The sequence below is a fragment of the Lissotriton helveticus genome, chromosome 7 (genome assembly GCF_964261635.1).
Source record: "Lissotriton helveticus chromosome 7, aLisHel1.1, whole genome shotgun sequence".
Lineage (NCBI taxonomy): Eukaryota > Metazoa > Chordata > Amphibia > Caudata > Salamandridae > Lissotriton > Lissotriton helveticus.
In genome coordinates, this window is record NC_136068.1 from 1,378,369,123 (window position 1) to 1,378,388,312 (window position 19,190).

Consider the following 19,190-nt stretch of genomic DNA (forward strand, 5'->3'; position numbering starts at 1 on the left):
AACACAAGAATCCCGGGAGCAAAACCATTAACCACTGAGCTGTCTCTATAGGATACAAATCCTCGACCTGCATGCTACTTGTTTTGTCTTGCAGCAGGTGCATTAACCCACAATCCTATTTTATAATGAGACAAACCTATGACTAATCTCCCTATAGATGTGCCTAGCAAGTTAATTAACCACCTGAGTGTTCTCACTGTTATAATATCCTAGACACTGCTGAGTACACAAAGATCTCTGTAACAGGGTCCTTAACGTATAGCATATTTTAAAATGCAGTCTGTCTGTGACCCATTAAGTAAGCCAGAACTGATTTATTATCACATGGTTGCAAATTTCATTGGGGCTGAGTTTTCAAAAATAAATCTGTAAGTTGACTGTCAAACTCCACTCCTCATGACTATGCCTCTCACGACTCCACTCATTTGCCCCTCATTTTTGGTATCCCAGATTATATTTGTTTCTATTGCCATCCCTGGCATCAGCACTAATGTTTTGTGACAGCAACAGGTTTTTCATCATCGGGCTTTTACTAAGAGCAAGCGAGGCCAGAGCAATAACACGGGATAGACAAGAAGGACACTGAAAGCGAAAGAGCAACAAAGGGAGAATGAGGGGTGAAAATAATGTGCAGAAGAGGATGGTGGAAGAAAGGGATATGAGATTGAATCAAAACTAGACAGGGTGCTTAATTTGAGCCGGTGCTTTCCGTGGCTGAGCACCAGCACTTAATTGTCAACACCAGCACTTAGACAAACAGCGCCACCATGTGACACACTACCCTAAATTAGAGAACAGCACAACATTATTTGTTTGATGATTCAATATACATTAAAATTACTAATATCTGTGGCACAAGCCATTCTTATAGCTATGGGGGCCTGGAATAGTCTTAATGGTCACACTGCTAAGTGTGTGGTGGATGGTAGCTGTGCTAGTACTGTTATCTGCAAAAACCTTGGGAGTCATAATTAACAACGAACTGACCATGAAAAATCAAATTGGAGCTGTGACCTCCACCAGCTGCTTTTAACTAAGGAAAATAAGGAAAATCATCAGGTTCCTCTCTCAGGAGGCAAAAACACAGGCATTACTCGCCTTGGTAATATCCCACAGCGCCAACTCCCTTAACCTGGGCATCCCAACCTACCTCATCCACCGCCTTCAAATGATCCAAAACCAGGCAGCCAGGCTGATCCTCCAAGAAAACAGGCGCCAACATATCACCCCCCTTTTGAAGAAATTATATTGGCTTCCAATAAACCAAAGATGCGCCTTTAAGGTAGAATGTATCATCTTTAAAGCCCTGAATAACAAAAGCCCTAAATTCATCAATAATCTGATCAATAGATATACTCCTACCTGCAACCTGCGATCTGCTCATATGCATCTCCTAACCATACCATCTTTCAGGCTAAAACGCGCTGGAGGGACAAGGTTCACCACCCTGGGCCCCAAACTCTGGAACTCTCTGCCTCTTGAGATCAGATCCTGCACAAACATCATGAGCTTCCGCAAACTCCTAAAAACTTGGCTATTTAAACAGGCATACTAGTAACACCATAGTCTAACATCTTCAGAACAGCGCAAGAAACCAACCTGGTGTACGTGCGCTATGCAAATAAAGTTTAACATAACATAACATAACATTGGCAGCACGATTAGGAAAAATGAGTGGTGCAAGCTGCAGTGGCCTCCTGACTAGAGCCCCTGCACTTATTATTTTACTGATTAAGCACTTGTCTTTCGTAATCCCAGCAAGTGACAGTGATGGTTTTTGCACTTAGGGCTAAATGTACCAAAGGGTTTTGCCCATTGTGTGTCTGTGGGAAACTGCTTTAGTAGATATGACCCTTAGATTTTTGTGTGTTTCAGTCTCTAGGCTGAAGCCCCAGAGAGTAGTCTGGCTTTTCCTTTTTTATTTTTTATTGTGAAGTGATGATTCAGACGTCCATGTATATACCAATAACCTTTTTTTAAATACAAAGTCACACTAGTGCCACCTCTTTTCTACATGTTAGGTTATAGTTACTTTACTTGGGGCTCTTTATCCCTTATTTCTTACCAATATTCACTGAAACAGTTTGCATCAATATATTTTGTATTATAAACAGAATAAATAACTCAGTTCAGCTGAACTGAGTTCTATGACAGCAATAACCTGGCTATATAAGTCATTCTTTAATTCATTTATGGCATATGTGTTCTGTTTTATTATTAATTTTTTTATTTTTTTATTAAATCCACACAGAATTATTCTGTGCCAATAAGAAATTGTTTTCAGAAATGAGTTCAATGTGAACACTTGTTATAAGTTTACACTTAATACCCAGTTCACATAGACATATGGATTGCTCTTGTTCCTCTGAAATTCGAAAATCAGGCCATTGCTTTGCACCTAAGATAAGAGGCTCTGGACTGTGTTACACTTGAGCACCCACGTGTGTGCATGGTTGCGGATTGCACATGTGAGTTTACCATCTTGGGCAACCCAGTATCTGTGCACAGGTAGCCGGTTGCAGAAGGGACTCTTAATGGATTGGTACTAACCTGGGGTAGACTTTATAATACAAATGGGCATTCATCGTGTAGGTCCTAGGTGCTTACTGAAGGTCTGTGGTGCTTACACTGTATTGAACATTATAGTTGAAACCTGCCATAATGTACAGTTTTGCACTACTTAGACCTACAGGATCCAGTGAGGTGCTAAATCTAGGAATAAACATGCACTCCAAGTATAGATTTGGAGTCCCTAACATCATATCTATGATCTTTGTAATGTAGCACTTTTAGAATTGTGATAATTCCCTGGCTCAGGGCATAATCAGATTCCAGGCCTTTTGTCCCCCATACTGTGATAAGTTAAATACTGTGCTCCCCAATAGAAGGATCAAAGGCCTTTCCATATGAAATAGATGCATTACCAGTGGTTGGCCAAGTCTCTAAGAAAGGAAGCGGAAGAGTTTGCATCTGTTAATTAGCTTGTCACAGTGCACCTGGCCAGGATCGCTCAAACCCACAAAAACAAACAAGCATTGGCATAGCCAATAGGTCTCGCCTTTGGGACCTTATAAGTGTTTAGCCATGCAACAGTTTATGTTGTTGCACCAAGGATATTGTGCTACATAACTAAATACTTATAAGGTCCCAAAAGCGAGACCTATTGGCTATGCCAATGCTTGTTTTTTTACTGTGGGTTTTCCTAATATTACCATATTTTAGCTAGATGCTACACCAATGGGGGATATTTTATTTTGGTACCCTGGCCTATTTTTTGCCCCAGTCCGACCCTGGTGTTTCTAACCCTAAAAATAGCTAATGGAGCATTTCACATAGGGCAGGCAGCACTATTATCAAAAAACAACCAGTACAATAAAACGAACCCAAGCTGGGATTTTGATTAGACAAAATGCAGGCCTAAATCTAGATCATAATTGTAGGACAGTATCGACGCGCTGCAGGACAGAAAGTATAGACCTGGTCTCACGATTGTTCTGGCACAATAGAAAGCTGCTCGGAAAGGGGGAATTAAATCCCTGAAAAAAGTTGCACAGAGCACGAATCAAGTAAATGTTATAAGGATCAGCAAACAAGTGTGAATTGAGCGGAACCTTAATGAAAACGAAAAATCGAATACAGAAAAGGTAATAAAGAAAAGCCGCGCTCTCTTTCTGTGGCGGGCGGGCACGCGCTCGCTCAGTGCGTAGGAGGGACGCACTGATCCTTATTCTCTTACGCATCTGTATAGGAGGCCGAAAGGGGGCACGCGCCGGCAGTCAGACAGACGGACGGACCGAGCGCCATGGAGCCGCCGCTGCTGCTCACCGCCTGCCTCCTGCTGCTCGACAGGGCCCGCGCCGACCTCTCAGGTGAGTGCGAGGAAAGAGGGGGGGGACATCTCACCCTTGGGGGGGTGGAGGCGGGGGGGGGGTGTCTGTATGTGTGCATGTGTGTGTGTATGTGCGCTCGTGTGCCCGTGTGTGTGTCTCTGTGTGTGTGCTTGTGCGAAAAGCAGGGGCTGTGGCTGTGTGTGTGTATGTATGAGGCTTCCAAGGAGAGAAAGAAGAGACAGGAGAGGGTGAGCGCGCGACCTGATCCCATTGCGGCCGGCTGCGTGCGCGTAACAGCCTCTTGTCCGCTCTGCCTACTCCTTGAAAGTCAAAAGCCTGAAATGATTACAAAAGACTCGCTCTGCGACAGCAGGCCTTTGGCCTGCAATCGCAGGGCGAGTCCTAAAAAAGGGCTAGGCCTCTTGAGCCAACAAAGGCCTCTTCTTTTTGCTGTGAAGGATTCAGGCAGCTGTGCCAGCTAGAGGTGGAGCTGAGGCTCTAAGGGGAGCTCTTTTCCTAGACAATTTAAAGAACCATATTGGATTGTCCCAGAATGTTGTGCAGGAGATTTGGGGCAGGGTTGGCAACAGGATGTGGCATCCTAGGTTTGGGCTGGGGTGGCTGGCATCTAGACCATTCCACCCACACTTAAAAAATCACAGCACACGAAAGAGACAGACGAACAGACACTGGATCTGGGAGGAGAGCAATGACGATGTAAAGATGCCCCAGTTGGAATCAGAACCCACCGGAAGCCATTGCTAGGATGGACTTTGGAACTTTGACTCCAGCTACCAGCAGGACTACAATGGATCTCTCCATGACCAGTGGATCTAGCCACTTTACGCCCCCTGTGGAACACTTGTGGGAATAGACCGGCTAGGGTAACCTTGACTGTTCCCCTGGATCTTCAGTCCTCTGGCCCTTGAATCAGCTGCTGGGACACAGGTACCATGGAAGATGGTCTGGAGGCCATCAAGCCTGGGGGAGTGCAGCAGGGTAGATGTTATGTTTGCTGGCTGTGGAATGGATAACTGCTGTGAAGTTAATAAATGTATATTATTTTCAAATGAAAATCTGTTTACGATCTCGCGGATTTTCGCGGGAACGTGAATAGTAAAAAGGAGTAGATGAGTTCTCAATACACTATTAGTAGGAATGCATATTATGGTCCTTGTTTTGTAGAGGGTGTGTGTAAGAGATGAGTGCTGTGTTGATTAGAATGTTAAATCTTAAAAATAAAAGTTATAATCTTGTGAGACTCTTGCTGCATCGTGAAAAGTAGGAAGGATTGGGTGATGATTGAATACACTCTGCTATGCACACTTATTACAGTATGAAAGAGTCTTATTTAAGATGGTGTTTATCAGGCTCTACTATTGAGAAGAGATTTGAGTAGAGTTAAGGTTCAACTAAACACCCCACAATGCACACCCATCATTTGAGATAGAGGTCTGAAAGGTGAGTCCAGTCCGTCCCCACACCCTGCTACGCATTCTTATCATTACAGAGAGAGGTGTCAGCAGAGAGGCCTGTCCCTCCACACACCCTACTATGCACACCCATTATCTGAGAGAGCGGTCTGAAAGGAGAGGCCAGTCCCTCTCCACACCCTACTAGCAGGGAGAGGTCTCAGCAGAGAGCTCAGTCCCTCTACACATCCTACTGCGCACACCCGTCATTGCGAGAGTAATCACACCTCAAACAAGCATTTGCAATGCAATAGGTCTCACATTATTAAAGTTTGAGCTATTGGCATTGCTAAATAATGCAACACCAATAGCTCAAACTTTAATAATGTGACACCCATTGCATTGAAAAGGCTTGCTTTTGCAGGAACGGAGGTGGGACTTATTTGTCATCACCATACTTTGACCAGGATCAAGAGATAAAAGCTGAACATGGAAAAAGTAGGATAAAGAAAAACACAGGGAAAAGTGACAAAGGGAGAACGGAATAGTGAAGCAGAACCAGAATGAGATAAAGAGGCAGGACATGCCTTGAAGTGGAAGAAAGTGGCTTGAGGTGGAATCAAGACTAAGCAGTCCTGTTATTCGACATCCTTGGCATTCAGCAGGGAAGGCAGTAGGCTCTAAGAAGAACATTGGGCCCCTGCACTCACTCATTTATTTGTCTATTTTTAATGTACCTATTAATTATGAATCTAGCTTTCAAAACTTAGTACTGCCAAAAAAAAATGTTTAACTAAAAAAACAAAAACAAAAAACAATTATAGTGTATTTGGCTCCTTTCATGATAATTACCCTTTACCTGATAGAGAGACTGTGTTATAAGGCGATAGACTTGCTGCTACGAAAATCGGAGATATCGGAGTGGCTTCCGTAAATGTTGGAGCTCAGAATAAAAAGTTACACTAAAGAATTGTGAGTTAAGAATGCATCACTGTCTTGATAGTCAGTTTCATGATTTTTCCCTTTCCTGAGGTCGCAGATGAAAGCTGTGTGGGAAGTAAAAATCGAGGCTGAAAAACCTTTATAGAGGCATTAAAAGAGGTGGACTTGTTATGTGTCGATGGTTGTTTGTCCTCATTTAAGGAAGTTTGCTTTTTAAAGTCGCGACATAAGATTTCCGGATACAGGAAATGGCGTAAGCCTTCATTCTGCAAACTGAATTGAAGGATTATATGTACGCACATTGAGTTTTTTCAGTTCTTCAGCCCACTGGCCTCTTTCATAAAGGTTTGAAAAAGGAACTCATCTAGGGGTTTCAAGTAACGTTAGTCTCTGGCACCACACTACCTTTTCTTTTTTGTTTGCCATTTAAACAGAGAAGGTTAAGGCGGTATAACCTTTCCCCTGAGAGGCAGGTGAATTGCTAGGATCACCTTATGCACACCCTGGCTGCTGCGACTCTACACACAACAGCAGGCAGGCCAGCTCACAAATAAATCCATTCCAACCTCAGGGGCCACTTGGGGTCCAGGGCGCTAGAGTGCGCTGGGCTGCGGGCGCGGGGGACAGACATTCGGCAGCAGGGACAGGCAGAGCAGCAGGGGTTAGAAATAATTAAATTATGGGCTGAGTTCTGGAATGCGGGTCACGCACATTTTTTATTGCGCAAGACCCAATGGGCATGTCACCACCATCCGCCCCACCCTAAGGTGAATGAACTGAAGACATCACGCAGACGCGGCGTTGGAGACATCCGCGCACTGCTTGCACGCGCAACCGCGACCCACTCCCTATTCAATCATGGTGCTGCTCCAATGCATGATTTATACATAACAGATGGTTGTGAGAAATTTAGAGAATTGATGATAGATAGTTGTGCTTTTTTTTGCCCCCGCACGGAGCGAGTGAGACGCAGACAAAGAATAGTTAGTCACTGACTACTGCATTGAGTCTGAGTGTACAAAAAATCGGCACCAGCAACAAAACCGGCCCCCAGCCAAAAAAACGGCCCCCACCCCTGGCAGCCTACCGGGGGATTGCCCGGTGCACGGCATTGCCAGTCCGGCCCCGTTGACTGTTGCAGATCACGTGACTTTTAGGTAGATAGTTGGTGACAGATGGAACCTTCTAGAATGTTTCATGCAGCTTGCCACTGATTGGATGGTCAGCACTTGTGAGCTGCTAGCAAGTGTGGCTGCAGAGTGCGCTGCTGGAGCCTGCATGGGCCGGAGAGAGCTGCTGGAAAATTTCGATCTGCCTTTAAATAAGAAAGACGAAGATGCAGACTTCATGTGACACGTCACATGCCCCATCACCATATCACTCTGAAGTATAATCCTGGGGGTTCTGCATGCCAGCACCTCAGACCACTATTACTATCTCGCATAACTGATTGAAAACGTTGAAGGACAGCCAGAAGCACCAGTGCACTTTACAAGGAGGGGCTTAAATCATTGTATGTAAAAATATCAAAATGGAAACCACTATTCAAACAGCTCTAAAAACATTTTCTGCCTTTCTCCCCCTTTGAATAATGCTCTATTGGAGAATCGAAGGGTTTCCAGCCTTCCCCTCATTACATGTTGGCACGGGATGACATTCAGCCAGTGCCTAATTTGAGTCGGTTGTTAGTGGTGGGGGCCACCGGCATTGGTGACCTAACTTTACTACTCCTAAACTGTGAAAATCCTAACTTTATGGCTTTCGGTATTCACAGAAGGCATTTAGGAGTCCTAAAGTTAGGAGTCCTAACTTTAATACTCCTAAACTGAGAAAAATCTTAACTTTAAGACTTTCGGTATTCACAGAAGGTATTTAGGAGTCCTAAAGTTAGGACTCCTAACTTCTGTGAATACCGAAATGAGTAAGTGCCTTCTGTGAATACTAAATTGAGTAAGTGCCTCTGTGAATACCAAAATGGTAGTAAGTTAAGGATTTTGTCTTAAGTTAGTTCTGTGAATCGGGCCCTACACTGTATTTCTGCACTTTCACCAGACTTCAGTTTCTGTAATGGAGCAACAGTTCATCTAATCTCTTATGTTTTTACTGATGTTTCTAGTAAGTGCACTCTCTTTGTTGATTTTGAAACAGTGCTCTAAATGGGAAAGTTCAGATTTTCTTTCCACGCTATCTAACAGAAAGGAACCACAGCATTTAAAAAATCTGTTCACGCCAAGGTCACTCAATCTTTAATATCCTCTCCTTCTATAGCTCTTACGTGGTGTCCCGCGTTTTGTTGTTTCTCTCCTTCCCCAGAGAGCTTCACACTGGGCGTAGAAAGGATTTCACATATTGCTTCTCTCGCCTGTCACTACCCTCCTCTCTCTCTGCCTCATGTTACCGTCCTCTCTCCTTTCACTTCCGTGTCCCCCTCTCCAATCACTGCTCATCTCTCCGTTACACAAACTGTCTCTGCCACTGCCCATCTTGCAGGTGTCATTGCCCTAAATTCTGTAGTCTTACACGTTCCACCCTCCTGTCACTGCCCCACTGCAGTATATAGTCGCCTGTTTATCGTCACTTCCATTCCCTCCTGCCACTGCTTATCTTTCTCTCCTTTAACCAGGGCCACTAGAATTGTGCAATTATGTGGCTGCAGCGATTTTTGCATAATTATAGATTTCCCGCATTCACCACCTAATCCATCATCTGCTGCAGCTGCACATTTTGACAAGATATGTTTTTGCTTCTAGCTCAAACATTTCAAAAGTTACTAAAACGCACAGTGGAAAGCCCTTTGCAAAGCTGGATATATCCCTTTCTGTTCCTCTATTACTTTATTTGGATGTTAAACTTGTACTAATGAGTTACAACTATGCCCACAGAGTATTACTAAGTTTAAAAATTATGAAATAATGAAGTAATACTACTACAAAATATGCTGCATTATGCCGTATAATTAGTTTTTTCTTGCCACATAATTTGTTCAATCCTGCCACGTAATTTGCCCCTCTCCTGCATCTATAATTTCCATTGGCTCTGCATATAACTGCATACTGTGCTTTTTGTTGGTGGCTTGACATGGAGAGTAAAATGTAAGAGTCTGTGCGCCGTGAAGTTGAAGTACAGTGAGCAGCCAGAAGGCAATGAGTGTGTGCGGAACTGAACCTCACCGGCAGTGACTCACTCCCCTCCTTTGCAGGGGGCTGGACCGAGCACATTCCACCATTTGACTAATGCTTCAGGAAGGGGAAAAAAAACAATAACATTTACAATGCCAATAGCTCAAAACAATGTCATTGCGAGACCTATTGAATTGTAAATGCTTGTTGCTAAAAGTAAACACATTTGTCTTTAGTTATCATGCGCAGTGCTCCTCCTCAGACGGAAGCAACTACAGCCCCCAGACTTCCCAACGCCTGCCTCCGACTTAGTCCGCCCATTTCACAGATCGACTTTAATGCTATCGAATCAGAAATTCCAATGAAAGAACAAGCCTAAAATAAAAATAAAAGTTACTCTTCAGAATGAGTGGGTGCACTTTTGGCACTACCGGTTCCCTCGCTTCTTTGGGGGGCGGAGTGTGTTATGTTAAAATTACCCCTTGCAGCTGCACTGCAGCCCTGTACTCATGAGCATTTTGTACAGCGCTTACAGAAACCGCAGAGACTCCCGGGAGGACCCCCATAAGGACGCAGGCATGAAAGGGTTAAGTAAACAAGGGAGTTATGTGCCAGAGGTTGCGGGCTGCATGGACAGCCCTGCCGTTGCGGGGGTTCAAGCACTGTGCTCCCCTGATAGTCACAAGGGCTCATTGCAGAGCATTGCAGTGTCAGTGTGCAGCGGGTGCAGTTGAGATACCAGGTGCGTTTGTGGCAGAGGGAGGCTAAAGAGACCCCCTCGTTCCCACAAGGATCTTGAAGAAGTTTAGGGGAGAGAAAAGAAAAGGGAAAAAATGAAAATATTCAGTGACTTTTTTTTGTGGAAATAAAACATGGATCATGGACGGCTGCTTGCCTGATAAACGTTGGCGAATTTACATCAAATTAAGCTTTGATATATTCCTAAAATGAGCTGCCGACAATAATAATGCATAGCTGTCAAGGTTTCAGATTGCCATGTGTGACATTTCCATTATTTCAGTGAAATTATGAGACACATTTCAGCGACTATGAGTGACACTTTCTTGCGAGCAAAAATCATGCAATGAAGACGAGGGAAACTTCTAATTATCAGAAATTACAGCCATTTGAGCAACAAGAAACTCAAAGAAGTTCTTGAAACTGCTGTAGCGCACCAGAAATGGAAGGGGACTGACCCTGGAGCTCCCCCCTGTAACCAGTCTGTACTGTAAACGACTGCGTAAACATGGCATTAAACAACACAATACTTAGGCCGTAACAACACACTACAGTCTCAGTGGCAGCAGGCTGCCTCACACAGTGACCAGAGAATTATGGTAGTAGTACTTACTGTTTCTGTGTGATTTCAACCACACTGTACTACTATCAGTCGAGTTCAGTGACTGTAGCTGCTACTGGCACTCCACTGGCTGTGGCAGGCACTGTCCTGTCTGTGAGCCGAGCGCCGGGGGTGACTGGTACGCGACGGTGAGCCCTAAGCTGCGGCACTGGTAGTCCGTCGGCGGCAGCACAGCACTGCATGCAGCAGTGTGAGTCTCCCCTCACTCAGCGCTGCCATGAAGAATGCGAGACTGTCAGCCTCGCGTTGAATCGATGCTGCCAGTGCCAGCCGTCCCGACCGCGCCGGTGGTCCAACGCCAGCTGGGTAATTTACCGCGCACTCAGCAGGCAGGGCCTTAGCTCTCACACTGTCACAGTCTGACTGGGACGGCGTCGGCGACGGAACATCGACACCAGCAGTCCTAACTCCAGTCCGTGGAGTCCCCGCCGCTACTGAGAGACTGACCTCACTTCCTGCTGAGCTTCCTTGGGTCATAACGGGCGCCACAGCCAGTAACGCACAACTCTCAGGGTAGGCCTCGCCTGGGGTCTCGGTAATTGGGCAGCAGGTGAGTAAGTGACTCACTGTGGCACCACGGGCGGGAATTAATGCAGGCAAAGCAGCACAGCCTGGCCTGCCCTTGCAGACATTGTAACATTGTAGCAAGCATTGTTGCGCAGTGAGCATTTTCAGTCTCACCTAGAGCAGCACGATCATGTAAATTACTTTCTCCCGAGTCCTGCTGGCAAGTCTCCAGGGAGCGAGCAGCAGCCTGCCCACATTGTGTCAGAGGCGCCGGCGCACGCGCTAGCACCCTGGCGTTCCTGTGGCGAGTTTCGGCGCTGTCAGCAGAGTGCAGTCTCAGTGGGAAAAATGCGTGACAATGCATTTCAGTGCGGTGATGCGGAACACCATACTGAAATGCGTTAAAGTCACGCCTGATGCGTGATACTTGGCAGGACTGATAATGTGCTGCGTGTGTCTTCAAGGGGATGGAGCAATCATGAGTTCAGTAATTTCATTTGATCTCCACTTCATGAATAACTGAATTCCTTTAAAAGGGCCATTCAGTGTATGCAAAAAACGGTAGGGGTGGGTGAGTGCACCAACTCTGCCCACTCACGGAACTCCGTGTAATCCCGCTGAGCTTTTATGCAACTAGTAAAACTCCGCGAGCTCTGCCCACCCCTGAAAAATATTTGAAAAATGTTTTATTTTCCGTTTAGAAAGGGTGCTGTAGACCATTCTCTTGGTTGAACAGAGTTCATATTTAACAGAGCACAGAATGCAACTGCTGATTTTGAATTAAGGTAACCTTAAACTCCTTACCCTCCAATGAAGCCTTGTTGTTGTAAATTCCTGACGTCATATGTACCATTGAGGGACAAATCCTAGTGCACTCTGAAAACTGCCATGTCTTTGTGAGCTAGAAGTCTGAAATGACTGTGGCACATTTTCTCTGTAATCAGCCAGAAAGTTCAAATAAGCAAAATTTCCTTCTGCTGTATCATAACGCATTAGAATATAATTCTTATTAGGAATAATCAGAAATTCACAAAAGTATAATGCTCATGTAAAATGTGACTATCGCCACATCCGAGGAGTACTCCTGCAATTATGCGAGATTAAAAAACAACCAGTAATACATTCAAAATATAGTTGTCACTCATGGCCCCAGAACTGGGGTGCATTAACAGTCGGCTGACCATGGAACGCATCTTTAAACAGTAGTACCTGCAGCTTAATGTCCTGGCTGTGTGTAGACACTAAAACTACCTGTGAGACAGCAAACATCCACCACCACTCAGCTCCAACCCTCTGTAAAAGGATCCCTAGCTTTAGCAAAAGGGACGATCTCTACAGAAGAAATCCACAATCTGAATCTTATACCACCCTCTTTACAAATGTAGGAGTCTTGCACATTTTCAGAAAACATCAAGCCTGGTTGAAAAAGGCAACTGTAGATCAGGGGCCGTACTAAATAAAGTGCCCCAGGGGCGCAGCGGGTGCTTGCACTTTGCACGCCCCCCAGGGCACTTTGGTATTACAGAAGGGGCCGCAGACGCTTGTGCAGCCCCTTCTGTCATACCAATAGCACTGGCGCACATAAAGCGCCAGCGCTATCTTCAAGGGGGCGTTCCATCATTTGCATGGACGTGCGTCCCATCCAAATGAGGGAATCCCTTTGCCTCTGCTCCTACGCCGTATTACCGATGCGGGTGCAGAGGCAAAGAAGCCCTCAGGAGGCGCACTGACAGGTGGCACACTGTCAGTTCGCCTCCTGGGAACAGCCCTCTGCAGGTGGTAAAGGGGGTCTTATGGACCCCCCCCCAGACATCCCCTTGCAGGTGGGTGCAGTCAGGCGCGAAACACCCATTAGACTCACCGGGCTTCAGCCCCCCCGTCGTGTGTGGCAGCCCGGGATGAGACAGATCTCGGGCACTCGCACAGCCACACCCGAACATTTCACAGGTCTTTAAAAGACCATTTGAATGTTAATGAGGCCTTGCTGTTGTTTCACCCCTTGTTGGAGGCCCTGCAGCTCCACTCTGCCTACTGATTAAAGGTTCAGCCCCCCCCCCGAAACTTTTTCTTAGCCCCCCTCCTCCCCCTGAAATTTGGCTCTAGTTGCGCCTCTGGGTGCAGTCACTCACTGCACCCGCCTGCAAGGGGGTCTCGATTCCTTTTAGCGGTGCAGGCGGGTTGCCTCCTGCCCAGTAAAAGGGGGAGCTCCTTTAAAGCAGCCGCTCCGTATTTCATGTGATTGCGCTGCCCCCAGAGCAGCACGAGTTCACGGCTGCCCTGGGGCAGTGCATTCTCCCTAATGCGGCGCATTTTCCTGCATTGCACCGGGCGCACCTTTTTAAAGGTGTGCCCGGAGCAATGGAGGAAAATGCGCTGCATGTGTAATGCGGTGCTTTCTCAATAGAAATACTATTTCTCATAGGTGTAGATTTATGATTTTCCCTTATTCCCAAAACCCAGTAGTGGTGCCACTGAAAAACTGGGATTCTTGTAAAATGCTATTATTTCCCCTATGTGTAATTATGAATAGACTACAATGATGCATCGTGTTAAGGCAGCCGATGGGCAAAGGCCCATTCTTTTAGTTTCTCTACAGGAAAACACTGTTCCCTGTGGAGAAGCCCCTTCTCCAACACCTCACACGTTTTGGGTGATCATTCCCCTTCTTCCTCTAGAGTATCTTTACTTCATCCATTTGATGGAGTGAAACTTTGACCATTTCCAGGGGGTAGGGTTAGGTAGGAGTTTAAGAAGGCCACAGACCCATGGGTTTGTGGGCTGCGACATGGACATTCACAAATTAAAAAATCAAACCACACCTTGGGGCTTATTTACAAGCCCCTCTTGCCTCCAGTATGTCACTTCTAATATGTGTAAATGTGACGTACTGGTGGCGCAAGGGACTTTTAAATAAGTCCCCTTGTTTCTTACGCTCCCCATCTCTTACTCAACATTTACTGGTGATGGAGAACTACGCAGGAGTAAAACCGATTTACGCCTAACAGGTTACCTTTTATGGAAAGATATCGGGCGTAAATAGAGCCATTTATATCCATAAATGCAGCTTTACAGCCATGAATAATATAGCTTCACCATTACCGGCGCTTGTAAAGACCCAGAGAGAAAACAAACTAGTCTCCTAAGAAGCTATAGAGCAGCTCCCTTGCCCCATCTTAGTTGTTTAACTCGCATCCTTTCTTAGGATTTTTCGAATAACTTGTTCGACATTTTTAGTGCTTTTCCATAACCAGGAAGCTCTCCCATAACACTTCAGCATTCACAGTGTGCCATCAATAAACACCAAGTGCTGTACAGGGAAAAGACTGCAAAGCACAGGTATTTGTGGTAAAATATGCTTTGAAGTCGTATGGGATGGGTGAGCAGGGCAGATTACATCCCAGTTCGAGTCCCTAAATCTCCATCAAATAGTCAGCTCTGAGCTGCAGAGGAAGAAAAATGGCAGGTCTCTGATTTACCGCCCGGTTTACATTTCCTTGCATTGAATAGCAGGCCTGGGAGCAGAGCGAATGAGCAGCGCGCATGCGGCCTCTGCTCTGCAAATGGTGCACGCTTCCCCGACTCCAGACAAAAAGAATGGCTGCTGTGTCGCCACTGTGAGTGATGTGATTATGTGCAGTGTATGGGGTATGTGACTGTGAAAGCTATGCCATCTAGCGGTGCAGAGACCATTTGAACCCCAACCTCAAATAAAACTAATATTGTGCCAGAACCAGTGCTTAATTAAGTGCGGGACACAAACATTTTCGTAGGAGACTGCTACAAGGCCAGGCTGCCAAATACCCAAGATACCTCATTTTGATTCCACCTAAGGCCTCTTTCTTCCACAACGCTATCCTTTTTTTCCTCCTTACATCATTCTATCATTGTCATCCCTGCTTTCATCCTTTGTCATTGATGTCCTATATTTCTCTTTCTTTCTTTAATACCTTTTACTCTCTTGCTCTACCTGATGAAAAATAAGTACCAGTGCTGATCACCCGCAATCACTGCCACAAATTAAGAATTGGCCAGCAGTGTAGTCAGTTGCACATGTTATGGATATCGCTACGTGATATTAACTGATGTAGATAAGAGAGGAAGGGGTTAATATTTATCTAAATTAAAGTATGTGTTACCACCGAAGGGAGCAGAGCATGGAATTGCCATAGCATGCAGTTCATGGATCAGGCATTTCAACTGAGTGGGACAAAGCATCCTATCTTATGAAAGCAGAATACAATGAACGAGTTGACCCTCAGTCCCTCATTATGACTGGTTGAACTTAACCCAAAGTGATGACTCTTGGGGGAATTCCACTTCCCACAATTTCCAATGTTTGCGGGTCTGAAATTATCGGGTGTGCATACTCCAGACCCGATAATTCCAGACTTGGAGAAACCCGGACTCTGTTACAAGTTGTAGGGGCAGGGGCTGGGGCAGAAGCACAGCCCAACCTGGTCTGACACCAGAAGCAGCACTGGAGGAGCAGCCTGATCAGTGCGCCCACAGTGATCAGGTTGATACCTGTCCTAAGTCCCATCCGCCCTCCTGCATACAGTTCCCCCTCCCATGACCTGGTGGAAAATATCAAAGATTTTCTCTCCCAAATCAAGATAATTACACAGAACAAGCATTTGCAAAGGAGAAGCGGCTGCACGGGACGGGGAAAACATGGCGGCCGCTTGCTAGCGCGGACCACACGTCCCGATGAAGGCTCCTGCATGGATGTCCCGTAGGCATCCTTAGAACCCCCAAAGCGGTCGATCAAGACGCTTTTCATTGTACAGGAGGACGGATCCGATGAAGCGGGTTGAGAGGGTCTGAATTCTCGTTATTCGAGGCACGCGCGGAATACCCGGCGCTTGGTTTCCACACTGCGGCTGCTGTTTGGGACCTGACCCGACCCGACCCTGAGCATACCTACGAGTGCTCAGCACCGCCTCTTCTATCTGCAGCTGCCCTGTGGCGCGGCTTAGAGCCTCGGGGGAGCTCCTTGTTTTAATTTTGTATTCGTGTTCGTGTGCTGGCGCTGCTGCTGGCTGCAGAAGAAGAAAACCAGCTATAGGTTTTAGGCTTGTTCTGAGAGGGCGAGTCAGCTGTATCACCCGAGGAGTTGCTGACAGGAGTGGTCAAACGGCCGATGTGCTGGGGGCGTTTTCCTTCTCCTGCTCCCTCTCGCTGGAGCGAGGCAGCCGTGGAGCTGCGAAGGAGCAGGAGAGCTGCTCTCTACAACCATAACAAGAAAGGAGCAGCCCTCATTTCAGCTACAGCTACAGTGACAAGGTCTGGTAAGCGGTACTTCTTGGTAGAGGGTGACGTGGTAGAGTTACAGACAAGAGTTAATAATCCACCCCTTTGCTCTGTTAATGCCCTAAAAATTAAATCTAAACTTGCAGGGGGCAAATCAACTAATAACTGGGCTGCAAATACGGAAGTACAAAATCAAACAGAAAGCCAGGGGGGGCCCCCCGATAAGAGGCTTTTTTCCTGTTCCCGACATAAATATTGTTAAGAACAGATTACAAGCCCTCTCCAACGCAGTCTCATGCCAGAATACCAGGAAAACACCACCTAAACAGAAGAAGGTAGCGGTTAAGAAGAAAGGCTCGGCCAGCGGCAACCTGGGGAAGCGGAAAGCAAAGGGAAAGGGGAAAGGCAGGCATAAGGACATTGATCTAGGAAAGAGTGATAACAGCTCTCAGTTGACTTTAAACTCAGAAAAAGTGTCTGAAGGAAGCTTTGAAAAATAAGTTGGATCTGAGACAGAGTCAGAAACAGAAATAGGGTCAGAAGTAGATTCACTACAAATATCAGGCAACAAGACCCCGGGGGCAAGGAGAGAATCTTGTCTAAACATACTAATAAAATAACAGCAGGGCGATCAAAGAGCCTGAAGGAGATAGCCCAGGGAGAAGCCAGTTCTAGAAAACTCAGGGTTACAAAAGTCACACCTTCTCTGAAATCTTATTTCAAGGTTCTACCCCAGATCTTGAACCTTAATCAGGAACAACTGCCCCGGTCTGCAACACCAGAAATGTCTACTATAGCAAAAATCCCTGCCTCGCCAGTTATACCTAGTACGGGGTGCTTGATAGAGACCACTGAGCAGACAGAAACCTCACATCAGGATGACAATGACGGAAAGATATATAGTATCAAGACGCCGGAGACAGAGCCCTTGGTTGCAAACTCAGCAGGTATGGAGAGGACGGACATTCCAAGCACCCCAGCCCAAAATTTGGGCGGACAGAAGGAGGATAGTGTTGATAGTGATGACACTATACAGCGCATACTTCTCAACATGAGCAAGCAAATTAAATCTGGTTTTGAGGAGTCAAAAGCTTGTTTTGCAGAATCTAGGCAAAACCAATCGGAGATCCGGGCCATGTGTGAGAATTTGGAATCTAAAGTAGATGGACTCTCTGAAAGAACAGGATGCTTCGAGACAACGGTGGAAGAGCTCAAAGCAAAGCTAGATCATGCCGAAATGAAAATGGGGACTATGAGAAGAGAGGGAGAAGCAGTAAAGGATAGAGTTGAGTCCTTAGAGAATTATTCAAGAAGGAACAACCTCAGGATTTTAAAAATCCCGGAAGGAAAAGAGGGCAGTGATCTCAAAAAATACGTGGTGACCTTGCTTAAGGATTCGCTGAAACTGGAGATGTCAGAAGCAAACTTGGAAACTGACATACAAAGAGTTCATCGAGACCCATTTCGCTTAAACCCAAATAGGTCTAAACCTAGGAAGATCTTAGTAAACTTCTTGACTTATACAATCAAGGAAACGATTCTTACCCTAGCACTCAGAGCCAAAACGTTGCAGACCTCAGATTTTCCCTTTAAAATAAGATCTGACCTATCTAAAACTACTTTAGATAGGCAATGGGAGCTGGGTCAACGGATAGAAAAATTTAGAGCTTTGGGAGCTACTGCACAGATGCGATTCCCTGCCTTCTTAAAAATCATGTTTAACAACAAAATGCATAATATCAAGACACCTCTTGAGGCGGACGAATTATTAGTCTCCATCAGTGAACTTTCCCACTCTCCTAGATAATAAAGAGATTCACACAAATAAATAGCAACTGTGTCCCCCGCATCAAAGTAAAAAAAAAAATATATATATATATATATAAAAAAAACATAAATATACACATATATATATATATATATATACATATAGAAAGAATATGCACAACAGCTAAAACAAAATAAAAGGGGGGAGACACTCAGATCACTTAGATCAGCACATGAAAAAATTAAAATAAAAAATAAAAAGGGGAAGTTAGATAGTCACAAAAACGGATTCTCTTCCTCCTTCTCCTCTTGCTCTTGCATATCTTTCAATATGATCAATGGATCGACTGATCGATAGTCTAGATAAATGGGGCTCCAGGCAGGAGTACGTCGGGGGCGACAACCTGGCCAGCCATCCGGCCAGAGTAAGTAGGGAGGGGTTTTCCAGGGGAGGGAGGGGGGTGGCAGGGGGAGCAAAAGCACAAAAAAGTCCTCAGAACCAAATTTTCAAAAATCAAAAACTCATCGATTCCAGGGTTTACGGTATAAGAACGGTCAAGATCCAAACTAATAAAGGATATATATACTAAAAGGTCAAGTAAAGAGAAAACCAAATACTAATAAAGGGAGAATGGGTAAAGAGAGGCAAAGGACGGTTAGAGTGAAATGAGAGACATTAAATTTCTCTCCTGGAACGTAAATGGTCTGCGCGTACGAGGGAGAAGAAATAAAATCATGCAGTACCTCAGAGACTCGCCCGCGCAGATCATAATGATCCAGGAGACACACCTAAATAAAAAAGAGATCTCAGATATCTTAAAAAAATTAAGATGGGTCGATAAATTCGTTACCACGGACCACAATGCCAGCATCCGTGGATTAGCCATCATTTTTAAAAAAGGTGCTAGAGCCCAGATTGAAGACTTGAAAGGCAGATCCAAACGGGAGATGGATAATAGCTAATGTCCAGCTAGATCTTAGGACTTTTACCCTAGTAGCATAT